The sequence below is a fragment of the Triturus cristatus genome, chromosome 2_1 (assembly GCF_964204655.1).
Source record: "Triturus cristatus chromosome 2_1, aTriCri1.1, whole genome shotgun sequence".
NCBI lineage: Eukaryota > Metazoa > Chordata > Amphibia > Caudata > Salamandridae > Triturus > Triturus cristatus.
In genome coordinates, this window is record NC_140581.1 from 46,764,827 (window position 1) to 46,778,045 (window position 13,219).

Below are 13,219 nucleotides of genomic sequence, written 5' to 3' on the forward strand. Positions count from 1 at the left end.
GCCCGTGAGCGATCCGCCTTCTCCACCCCCGATGGGCACTACCACTTTCGGGTGATGCCCTTCGGCATGAAGAATGCCCCAGCGACCTTCCAAAGACTAGTGAACAAGGTCCTGGCCGGGCTGGAAGCGTTCAGCGCCGCCTACCTGGACGATATTGCTGTATTCAGCAGCCACTGGGCCGAGCACCTGGGGCAACTCGGGGAGGTTCTGGCCGCCCTCCAGAGGGCCGGACTCACGATAAAGGCCAGCAAATGCCAGATAGGCCAGGGATCCGTGACCTATCTGGGTCATCAAGTGGGGAGCGGCCAGGTGGCTCCCCTCCAGCCAAAAGTGGACGCCATCAAGGCCTGGGAGCCCCCAGCCACCCAAACCGCTGTCTGGGCCTTCCTGGGCCTCACAGGCTATTACCGGCGGTTCATCCAAAACTATGGGAGCATTGTGGGACCCCTCACGGAGCTTACGTCCAAGAAGCAACCCAAAACGGTGAACTGGACGCCCCGCTGCCAGGCGGCCTTCGAGACCCTCAAGACAGCAATTTGTACCGCTCCTGTGCTGCAAGCCCCCGACTACAGCAAGGAATTCATAGTACAGACCGATGCCTCGGAGTATGGAGTTGGGGCGGTCCTGTCCCAAGTAAATTCGGAAGGCCTTGACAGACCAGTGGCCTTCATCAGCCGGCGACTGCTGCCCCGAGAGCAGAGATGGAGCACCATCGAGCGAGAGGCCTTCGCCGTGGTATGGGCCCTCAAAAAGCTCCGGCCCTACCTTTTCGGCACCCACTTCCGGGTCCAAACCGACCACCGGCCCTTGCGGTGGTTAATGCAAATGAGAGGAGAAAACCCGAAGTTGTTGCGATGGTCCATCTCTCTGCAAGGGATGGACTTCACAGTGGAACACCGCCCCGGCAACGACCACGCCAATGCCGAAGGCCTGTCCCGTTTCTTCCGCCTTGGCGAGGAGAACCCCCAAGGAGATGGGTGACTCTCACTGCCTTCGGCTGGGGGGGACGCCTGTTGGACCCGGCCTCGTGGCGTGGTCCTGGCCCCCTTTTCAGGCCGACCGGGGACCTCTTCACCCTTCGGGGTCCCCCCTGGATTGTACACATCTACCCGCACCAGCCAACATGACCCGGCTCCCCCCGGCCGCAGCCCCAGCGAAACCCCGACATCGAAGCACCAAGATACGGCCAGGGGGCACCACGTGGCCAATCCCCCGATCCCGGAGGAGGGGAGTTTCGATGGGACCCCCAACTGTCCCCCAACGCCTGGGTGCGATCGCTCTCCGGCCTCCCTGGGCACTGGCGCCTCTCCCGCTGGGCGTCTGGCCTCTCCCAGCCCGGCCTCTCCGCCCCCCGGATGCAAGGGTCCGGACATCAAAGGGCTCCAGACCTATATCTGGGGCGAACCCGCACCAGGACAGTAGTTGTATCCTGGAGTCGAGAGCCCTGCTGATCGGATCGCGGCTGACCCAACGGAGAAAAGACTCTTGCCTGGAACTGTACCTCGGGGCCCTGCTGACGCCGTCGTGGCCCAACCTCGCTGAACTACCATCAGAGCCCTGCTGACCTCGTCGTGGCTCGACCTAGCTGAACTACCACCGGAGCCCTGCTGACCTCGTCGCGGCTCGACCTAGCGGAACTACCATCGGAGCCCTGCTGACTTCGTCGCGGCTCGAGCTAGCTGAACTGACCCTCCGAGCCCTGCTGACTATGTCGCGGCTCGACCTCTTCGAGCCGCCCTTGTGTCCGGCACCCGACGCTCCGACTCCCGGAGTCCTTCCCAGCTTGAGGCTTAATACCTGGGCGCAGGGTACCCCCGTACCAGGCTGGTACTGAGACTGTCCCGCTACCTCTTCCCCAAAAAGACATTGAGACTCTTTTTGGATCCCTTGATCCACCTGTACATATTGCCAAAGAAACCTACGATAATTACCGATACAAATATATGAGAACTGATACCAGTGTCGAGTCCTGTGTGGTGGTGTTACTGGGCTAGTACGATCATAGGGGAAGGACCTCTCCTAGGAGGCTTCTCAGCGGCGCTCGGCTACTTCCTTGCAGTAAGGAGGCCCACTGGGTGGTCCCGCCGACTCCCCAGAGGTCCGCCTTCCACCAATGCACCACTGTGTGTCTGCCTCAGCTTTGACACACAGTGGGCATTTCTAGTTCAGGAAGATTACACGCACCACTGGGTGTCTGCCTCAGCTGTGACACACAGTGGACATTTCAAGTTCAGTAAAAAATGCACACACCACTGTGTGTTCATCTCAGCTGTAACACGTAATGGACATTTCTAGTTCATTAGGAGTACATGCACCACTGTTTTCCTGCATCATCTGTGACACTCAGTGGACATTTCTAGTTAAGGAACAGTGCACGCACCACTGTGTATCTGCCTCAGCTGTGACTGGCAGTGGACATTTTGAGATCAGGAAGAATGCACGCACCACTGTGTGTCTGCCTCAGCTGTGACACATACTGGACATTTCTACTTCAGGAAGAATGCACTCACCACTATGTCTGCCTCAGCTGCAAAAAGCAGTGGATATTTCTAGTTCAATAAGCATGCATGCAACACTGTGTGTCTGCCTCAGCTGCAACAGGCAGTGTACATTTCGAGTTCAGGGAGAATGCATGCACCACTCTGTGTCTGCCTCAGCTGTGACACACAGTGGGCACTTCAAGTTTAGGAAGAATGCATGCACCACTGTGTGTCTGCCTCAGCTGTAAAACACAGTGGACATTTCCAGTTCAGTAAGAATGCACACACCACAGTGTGTCTGACTCAGCTGTGACACACAGTGGACAATTCTATTTCAGGAAGAAGGCACGCACCACTGTCTGTCTGCCTAAGCTTTAACATGCAGTGGACATTTCCAGTTCAGGAAGAATGAACGCACCACTGTGTGCCGGCCTCAGTTGTGACACGCAGTAGACATTTCTAGTTCAGGAGGAATGCATGCACCACTGTGTGTCTGCCTCTGCTGTGACACACAGTGGACAATTTTAGTTCAAGAAAAATGCACGCATCACTGTGTGTCTGCCTCAGCTGTGACACATAGTGGACATTTCTGGTTCAGGAAGGATGCACGCACCACTGTGTGTCAGTGTCAGCTAAGACACACAGTGCACATTTCTAGTTCATGAAGAATGCACACACCACTGTGTGTGTGCTTCAGCTTTGACAAGAGGTGGACATTTCTAGTTCAGTAAGAATGCGCGCACCACTTTGTGTCTGCCTCCGCTGTGGCACACAGTGGATATTTTTTAGTGCAGGAAGAATGCATGCACCACTGTGCGTCTGTCTCAGCTGTGACATGCAGTGGACAATTCTAGTTCAGGGAGAATGCATGCACCACTGTGTGTCTGCCTCAGCTGTGACATGCAGTGGACATTTCTAGTTCAGGGAGAATGCATGCACCACTGTGTGTCTGCCTCAGCTGTGACATGCAGTGGACATTTCTAGTTCAGGGAGAATGCATGCACCACTGTTTGTCTGCCTCAGCTGTGACCCTCAGTGGACATTTCTAGTTCAGTAAGAATGCACGCAAAACTGTGTGTCTGCCTCAGCTGTGACACGCAGTGGACATTTCTAGTTCATTAGGAATGCATGCATCACTATGTCTCTGCTCAGCTGTGATGCGCAGTGGGCATTTCTAGTTCAGTAAGAATCCATGCACAACGGTGGGCCTGCCTCAGCTGTGACAAGCAATAGACATTTCTAGTTCAAGAAGAATCCTGTGTGTCTGCCTCAGATGCTCAGTAAATCCACCTGCCATTTTATGTACAAAGTCTGAGTGTGGGAAGCACTGCTTAGCTGACCCTCACTCAACAAGCTTTTCCTCTGTCTGCTTGTTTGTTCACAGCCACGCCAGACAAAAGACTGGCCTATTACGAAGTTATTTAAATATATAATCACCGTCTGCCTTTATTCGGAATAGTGAAGTTCCAGAAAGAAATGAAAATCAGACGTATTTCTTTAGTCTGAGTCAAACATTGTAAACTCAGAAATGTGTGCCTCTATAAAAAGTCCATGTAATGGTCATGTGTAATGGACTTTAACCTACATAACGTTACATTCATTTTATTGGAGTGGGTAGTGTCATATTTTTAAATTAATTTAAATTCACTGTCTTTAAAATAAAATGTCTTATTCTAGTTCCAAATAACGCTAAATATAATCCTGATTGAATGACATCGCAGAACATCTAGTAAAATAACCGAGGGGCATATTATCAAGAAACGGTGTTAAAATTATCGCCGCTTTATCGGCAGAAAACTGCCGCTAAAGCGGCGATAATGGGCTTGATAATATGCCGCAGAGAATTCCCATAGAAGCCCATGTTCTGGTGTCAACATGGGCCTCTATTGGAATTCTCTGCTGCATATTATCAAGCCCATTATCGCCGCTTTAGCTGCAGTTTTCTGCCGATAAAGCGGCGATAATTTTAACGCCGTGCTTGATAATATGCCCCTAAATTGTTAAGATCCCTAACTTAAAGTGCAGCATTAAACTCAATTGAAACTCAAACAAAAAGTTGTATTCCTACCCTAACTGTAAATTACACATCATAAAGGTCGAAGTACAAATGCTTTGGCTAAAGTGTTGGAGGGTGCAAATGTTGAAAATATGGAATGGATTCGAAGCAATGGTAGGACACTGATTCAAATACGCACACACACACATATACACACGGACATACAGCCACACCCACATACACACCCACACATACACACACACATACACACACGAATACTGCAAAAAACATATACCCAAATACAATGTAATGCAAGAACAAGCATGCGATCACATAAACACAGGTATGACGCCATAGGACCTCGTCTCCTCAAGCCATAGTTTACGGCCTTGTCAATAGGATGAGGGGTTATAAGGGTGATTCTGTGCCATATGTTTCAACAAACAGTCATAATGGTAATAATGTTGTTTCTGAAGGAGGTCAATGGGAGAACAAAGTCCTCAGTTAGAAGCTCCATTTGTTCCCAACAGTAGAGGATCGAACACAGCTTTGACCCAACCCTTCGGTTCTGAAAACGTGTTGTCTTACTGTTTTGCAGGGAGCAGGATTGCTTCAGTTCAGTGACCACAGCTCAGCCATGGAACACACCCTGCTCTGCGGCTTCCTATTGGCCCTGCTTGCAGGTAAGAGGCATCACACAAAGCACATGCATGTGCCTGGTTACCGCATGTAGGGGCAGCCAGCGGATGGAATGGTACATACGCCCTGGTCAGGTTTCACACCGCAAAATCTGGTGGAATGCATCTTGTAGGATATAGAAGCTGAATAGAAAACAGTGCACTAAGCAAGAGAGTCCCCAGTATTTCATTAACCCATCAGTACATTGCAAATCAATAGGGTAGTCTAAAGAATGACTCCAGCAAACATCTCAAAACACCAGTAGACGTCATCAAAGCAAGCAACACTCCAGAAGTCCTGCAGCCAGTGCTGGGGGGGCAGGACGGGGTAAGAAGAACTGTGGTTTCTCTACTCTGGAGAGCCCATTAGAGAGGCTGCAGTCCTGTATGGAGAGTGTGTCTTGATGGAACATTACATTGTTCTATAATGAGTGGACAGCCCTCAAGTGCCTTTGAATCTGTTCAGGGCTATCGGAACCTTACGACGATCAATCAAATGTTCTACCTTTCTATCACTATCTAGGACATATCATTTTGTGTTTTGCATTAAGTTTTTTGCAAAACCTAAAAACCCTGATATCAAGTTTCTGTAATCAGGGTTTTTAATGGAAAAGCTACAAAGGTGGGAATGCTAAGCAGTAATGTTGTGTGTAGATTTAGATTCCGTTTATAGGTATCCCGATGTATGCCCTTATATAGGTACAATTCACATTGCCCTTATTTGGACATAGACATCCGGCCCTTATTTAGACATTGTCCATACAAACCAAATACAGGCATGGCCACGTCCATCCGTCCATCCACGTCACAACGATTTCTTGGAAAACCAGACCCTTAAGCCTTAATAAATTTCCTGCAGCTTGAATATTGATTTCTCCAAGAACTCATTAAGTATGCATGAACATCTATTCCTTAGGGGTTCATTCATGACGTTCCTCTGCCCGACGTCAATACTGGCATTCCTAGACACCTTCAAGGTGTAAATATACCAGCACTTGCCTTGGCAAATTGCGGTTCCCGGAGGATTCGATCCAACCTAGACTACGCGGTTCGCCACGGCAAATTCCGAGTTCCAGCCTGATGCACTGACCTGACGCTGCCATCCTCGTCACGGAGAATCCAGCTCCAGTGCTCTCTGACTTCCCTTGCGAGGGGTAAGACTATCGAGTCCAGAAAAGAGATTCCAACCTCTCTCATTCATAGGTATGGAGCGTACTAGAATGTAGAGAAACTTTTGGCAACTCTTGGCTAAACTAAAATATAGCTAGGTATACTTTGAATATTGGCACCTACTTCAAACCTTGTACTGCACTTAGGTTAGGTACACTGGGGTAGAACAATTTAGAAGCATCAGATGAGTATCATATTTTAGCATATGTTATTTATGTATGTATTTTGATTAATATATGTCATAGCTACAAACCATGCTATTGCAGTATTATTTTTTCTTACTGCTAACCTCATACATATTGTACTTTGTAGACTGTCTTACGATTGTAGCAATTCATTTCTCTTGCATGAGAAATAAGACTGTTCAATAAACCCTTTTATTGAAACGCCCGTCTCCCTATTTCTGTACAACTCTGTAGAAACAAACCACGCACGATTGACTGAGTGAAACTGTTATCTAGTGTTTCCACGATTCTGAGACTGCTCTGATTCTAACGGGAAACAAAGTTGTCATGTTTATGTGGTTGTCAGAGACTAATCCCTTCTTGTAATTTTGAGAAGTTTCTAGTGACCTCTGAGTTAGCTGGCACACACAAGTAATGAAGTTTAATACACTCGATAGAGACATACTGACCTTAGTCCTATGTCAAATCTATAGTGTATGTTATTCCAATGCGCGGAGCCTATCAGGGATATAGAAACTACACTACAGCAATCTTGACTGCACCGATTCTCCCTTCTTTGGTATAATAGTTGTACAAGTGTGGTATGCCCGCCTTCACCACAGGCGCCGCTCTCACTAGCGGGTAAGGTTTCTGACAGTGCTTGCTCTCTTGGGACTCCTGCTATGGAATAACTAGAGAGAAGGAGGTCCGTCCCTATGACAAGGGAAAGAGAACCGGAGTGAACCGTGTAACTTGTAATTAGTCCGATAAGAGCCTCACCCCCTCGTCCTTGTCCTATGCAGCCTTCAGCCAGATCTCGGAGGCCGAGAAGAAAAAAGAATGCCCACTTTAGGTACAACGTCACCCATCAATTTCAAACGGACTAACAAGTCGTACCACAATGCATTATTTAAGGGTACCGGATGGTAACAACTGGGTCCCCAATTCCAGAAAAGCAGTGGCGCAATTACCCCCATAAAAAAGTCAGAGCAGTCACCAGTGGTTTATAAGCCAATAAAACTTAGGACGTGAAGGTGAAGTAAGATTCTTCACCTCTTGTTAGGAGGGACTGGCGCCAAAGGACCCATTGGGACATGTTTACAAGGGGATAGCACCAACAGAACATAATGTTTAGCCACGTTGGGTGCCTCTATGCCCTTTTCCAGATTTGAAAGGCTGTGTTAAGCCACTTGTTGTGGCTAAACACCGTCTTGTGTATAAGCCCCTTTACAAGCATCATTTAGCATGAAAGAGGTGTGCAAAATGTGTTGCTTAGGGCATTCCAGTGCAACACCCCTTGCTTTTGACGCTGCCCACATACACAAGGAGGTGCATCTGAGGCAGCACCAAAAACTAATGCCATGCAAGAGCAGGCGTTAGAATGGCGATACAAGGAGAAAAACCTTTATTTATGAAGCACACATGGAAAGAGCAAAACACCTGTTAGAAATGGGGGTCTCTAGTTGGCAAGGGTTTGCACCTTTACTCAAGTAGGTACCCCTCCTTCTAATCAGGGTAAGGGAGTTACACTCCTAAAATAACCCCTGCTCACCCCCTTGGTAGCTTGGCACGAGCAGTCAGGTTTATCTTAGAAGCAGTGTATAAAGCATTTGCACATTACCAACTGTAATTCAGTGAAAACACTACAAAAGAACACCACACCAGTTTTAGAAAAATATCCAATATTTTATATATTTAAAACAAGACCAAAACGATAAAAATCCACAATACAGTACTTATAAGGTATACTTGGCAAGAATATTTGAAAAACACAGTTCGTACCAGTCGGTAGCTCCATCCGGGGCTACCGTGCTGCTCAAAACAAAAGAGTCTTACAGTTCCAGCCGACAGCGTCGGTACAGGTCAGCGACTGTGAACAGACTCGGTAACAGTACCTTCCTCATTGCGGCTGACACGGTGGTGAGAGCCGGTCATGGCAACCGTTGCGGTTTCATTGCAAAATGGAAGCTCTGCAGGGTGCAGTCTCATCTCGATGCGGTGCAGGCAGCGGCTGGGTGACTATCATTCAGACGTTGCAGGACGAGATGGTGCTCTATGCAGTGTTGGCAGGTTGTGGTGTAGGTGATAGAGCTGGTTTAGTGGGAGCTGCCATCAGTCAGCCCAGATGGCTGTGTGGGGTGAGGCAGTGTGTCGTGAAACTTATGAACGGTGCCCCCAGTTATGATGCAGTCATGGGTGTGGAAGTCAGTAGCAGCGACGGCGTCAATGAGATAACGATGGCATGAAGCGAGGCTGTACCCACAGGTCACGGTGCAAGCAGCGCCCCGGTGGTGGCGGCTGCAGTCGTCGGTGAGACCAGGGTTGCTGGGTGAGATGCGGATGGTGCCGTCTGCGGTCTGCCGTACCATCAGGACACAGAGCCAGTGACGGAGTTGGTGACAGAGTCGGTTGCGTTTCCCTTCTCTGTGGCAGCTGAAACAGCGGTTCCAGAAGCAGTACGGTTGGTACGGTTGGTGATGTCTTTACAACCCCTGAGACTTCAGAACAGGAGGCAAACTCTATTTCAGGCCGTTGGAGATACTCAATAAAGAAGTAGCAGAATGTTCAGTACAGTCCTTTCACTGCCCAAGACAGAAGCAGCCACTGCAGGCCAACACAGCAAAGCACTCAGCAAAGTGGTAGTTCCTCCTCACAGCTACTCCAGCTCTTCTTCTTGGCAGTCTTCTTGGTCCAAAAGAGTTCTAAAGTTCTTGGGTCTGGGCCCCAATATTTATACCACAAAATCCTTTGTTCTCTGGAAGCAGAGATGGTCTGTGCCCATACAGAACCAGTTCTGTCCTCTCTAGTGCAGCTTCCTGGCAGGAGGTGGAAACAGTATTGTCAGAGGCAGACCAGGCCCATTCAGGTGAAAGGTAAATCTCCTCCCCCTAATCTAAATGCAGCCCAGATCTATCCAGCCCATCCCTGACCCATCTACACTCTCTGGAGCCATTGCTCCTCCCCAGCCCCTATCATCCCAAAACCATACAGTAAATCCACAAACCCAGCAGAGGCATACTGGATGGCTAAGCAAGAAAATACTTACTTTCTAAAAGTGGTACATTCAAACACAGAATGTAAAAATCACCTTTACTAAATGATGCATCTTTAGATTCTGAATTCAGGCATACTAAACTTTATTTGCTACCTTGTTCCCAGGGGTAGCTATGTTTATAAGATGTTATAAACAAACTCCCCATTCTGTCCTGTGGGGACAGGTAGCCTTGCAATTGTGAAAAACGAAATGTGTAGTAATTCACTGTCAGGACATGACACACACACCAGGGCATGTCCTAACTTTCACTTACACTGAACCCTGCCCACAGGGGTACCTTGGGCCTACCTTAGGGGTGACTGATATATAAGGAAAGGGAAGGTTAGAGCCTGGCAAGTGGGTATACTTGCCAAGTTGACATGGCAGTACCAGACTGCACACAAGCTCTGTAATGGCAGGCCAGAGTTACATTTTCAGGGCTACCCATGCGAGTGGCACAATCAGTGCTGCAGACTCACCAGTAGCATTTAAGGTACAGGCCCTGGCGCACTCAGTGCACTTTACCAGGGAATGACTAGTAAATCACATATGCCAATCATGGAAACGCCAATCCATAATAACACTTTACACTATGAAAATCTGCACTTTAACAATGATCAGCAGTGATAAAGTGCGCAGAGACACTAAACCAGCAATAACAGAGTCAAAACCAGGAGGTAAGAAAGCAAAAAGACAGGAGAAATACGCCAAAAGATACCAAGTGTAACACATGTCCCCTCCAGCTGAAAGTAGGGAGAATTACCCAACCGCCTATTAGTTCTGTTCACTAAGACGTAAGAACCTGGACAGACCATCTGCATTGGCATGTTCTGTGCCAGGGCGCTGTTCCACAGTAAAGTCCATTCCCTGTAGGGAGACGTACCACCTCAACAGTTTTGGGATCTCAATCCTCATTTGCATCAGCCATCTGAGGGGCCTGTGCTCTGTCCGAACTCTGAAGTGAGTCCCAAACAGGTAGGGTCTTAGCTTCTTCAGTGCCCAGACCACAGCAAAAGCTTCCCTTTCTATGGCACTCCACCTCTTTCCCCTGGTGAGTAGTCTCCTGCTAAGGAAGACTACAGGCTGATCTAGGCCTTTTTTGTTCAATTGTGAGAGCACCACTCCCACACCATGCTCTGCAGCGTCGGTCTGCACAACGAATTTCTTGGAGAAGTCGGGTGCCTTGAGTCGGGCGCCATGCACATGGCTGCCTTCAGGGCATCAAAAGCTTTTTGGCACGACTCAGTCCAGATCCCCTTCTTGGGCTGCTTCCAGGAAGTCAGCTCTGTTAAATAGGTCAACAATGGTGCCATAGCCCTTAACAAATCTCCTATAGAATCCGGTGAGGCCTAAAAAGACTCTCACCCCTGTCTGGATCTTGGAGAGGTCCCAAGCCAGAATGGTGTCAGAATGGTGTCAATCTTGGGCTGTAGGCACGGCACGGCACCTGGCAGCTTCCTACCTGGTTTCCCAAGTACACCACAGAACCCTGCCTGGCACTTACTGGCCTTGATCATGATGCCTCCCCTCGGCAGAGACCTAAACACTTCCCTAAGGTGCTGCGAGTGTTCTTCCCAGCTGGAACTGAACACTGTAATATCATCCAGGTATGCAGCACTGAAATCCTCCAGCCTAGACAACACCTGGTTGACCAACCTCTGATAGGTGGCAGGGGCATTCTTCAACTCAAAGGGCATCACCCGGAACTGATGATGTCCTTCTGGGGTCGAGAATGGTGACCTCTCCTTGGCCCCATCGATAAAGGCAATCTGCCAGTACCCAGACGTCAAATCAAACGTGCTGAGGAACCGGGCAGCTCCCAACCGATCAATGAGCTCATCAGCTCTGGGGATAGGGTGTGCATCAGTCCTGGTGATGGCATTGAGCCCACGGTATTCCACACAAAATCACAGTTCTGGAGGGGCACCGGGTACAGCAGACTTCGGGACCAAGATCACTGAGCTGGTCCAAGGACTGTTGGAGGGCTCTATCACCCCTAACGCCAACATCTTAGAGAACTCCTCTTTGATGCTGGCCCCGACTCGGTCAGTCAACCTGTAAATCTTGTGTTTTACAGGAGGGCTGTCACCAGTGTCCAAGTTATGGGTACACCAGTGAGTAACATCTGGGGTCAGAGAGAACAGTGGGGCAAACTGTCCCAACAACTGGTGACAGTCACCCTACTGCTCTGGGGTCAGTGTAGGGGAGAGTATCACCGCTTCCACTGACTCCTCATGCTCATTGGTGGGCAGGAGGTCAGGGAGAGGTTCACTCTCCTCTTCCACCCTATCATCTGTCACCAAGAGCATGCTCACTTCGGACCTCTCGAAGTGTGGCTTGAGGCGGTTTATGTGGTGGACCCTCATAGGTTTCCTGGGAGTCTACAACTTCATCAGGTAGGTGATATCACTTTTACATTAAACCACCTCAAATGGCCCAGTCCATTTGTCCTGCAAGGCACAAGGTTCCACTGGGGCCATGACCCACACTTTTTGTCCAGGTTAAAATGTGTCCTGAGTGGCATTCTGGTCATAGCACTTAATTTCTTCCTGGCTTGCTTTCAGGTTCTCCTGAGTGAGTTTCCTTAAGCGGGCAGTTTGGTTTCTGAAGGCCAGCATGTAGCTAAACACATCCTGGGTAGTTTTCCTGAGAGCTGCCTCTCAGCCTTCCTTCACCAAACTCAGAGGTCCTCTCACAGGGTGACCATACAGGAGCTCAAAGGGACAGAACCCAAGAGACTTTTGAGGCACCACCCCGTGTGCAAAGAGAAGGCATGGCAAGAGGATGTCCCACTTATGCCTCATGGTTTCTGTTAGACCCTTGATCATGCCTTTCAAGGTTTGGTTGAATGTCACCACTGAACTGTTACCTTGTGGGTGGTAAGGAGTGGTGAACTTGTAGGTTATATCACACTCCTGCCACAGGAATGTCATATACTTCGATCTGAAATTGGTCTCACGGTCAAAAAACACCTCTCTGGGGAAACACACGTGGGAAAAGATCCCCATTAACTCCCGGCCCACCACTGGCGCCGTCGTTGTCTTGAGAGGAATTGCCTCCGGGTAGCGGGTGGCATGGTCCACCAAGACCAGAATGTACCTGTTGCCCATGGCCCTCTTGGGATCCAGTGGCCGCACAATGTCCATACTGACCCTTTCAAAAGGGGTTCCATCAACTGGAAATGTTGGAAAGGAGATTTTACCTTCCTCCCACTCTTACCACTTGCCTGGCAAGTTTGGCAAGACCTGCAATGTCCATTTATTTATTTATTTATTTTGAAAGTTTTATAGAGCGCGAACAAGATCCTAAACGGATATCAGAGCGCTATACAGTCAATAAAGTTACTATACAACAAATAGATGTCAAACAAAGCACATATACAAAGCATCTTGTAGAAGCAAAGCAATCAGGAGAAATGCAAAAACTATCCTGTTGTGTTTGACAGCGGGAAGAAAAAATGTCTAGGTTGATTAAATGGTCCATTATCACAAAATAGATAGGGGCACGGATGTGATTGCCTCCAGATATCTATAGTCTATACTCAAGTGAATTTGGCCATGAGGATTGATTTTACCTCCTTTTTGAAAGAAGCAGTAGAGGGGTTAAGTCTGGTTTCAGGAGGTAAGGCATTCCAGATTCTGGGCGCCATCCCAGAGAAGGATTGGTTATATGTTTTCTTCTTATGGAACCTTTGTGGT

At 48.8% G+C, this 13,219-nt stretch overlaps 1 protein-coding gene across 1 annotated transcript in view; it reads left to right on the forward strand.

Moving 5' to 3' along the window:
• LOC146863698 (uncharacterized) overlaps positions 1 to 13,219 on the forward strand; it is a 68,121-nt gene that overhangs the window by 20,871 nt on the left and 34,031 nt on the right. The window contains exon 2 of the mRNA XM_085640669.1: positions 5,075 to 5,159. The gene's annotated coding sequence lies outside the window, so the exon portion shown is untranslated. The remainder of the gene's footprint in view (positions 1 to 5,074; positions 5,160 to 13,219) is intronic.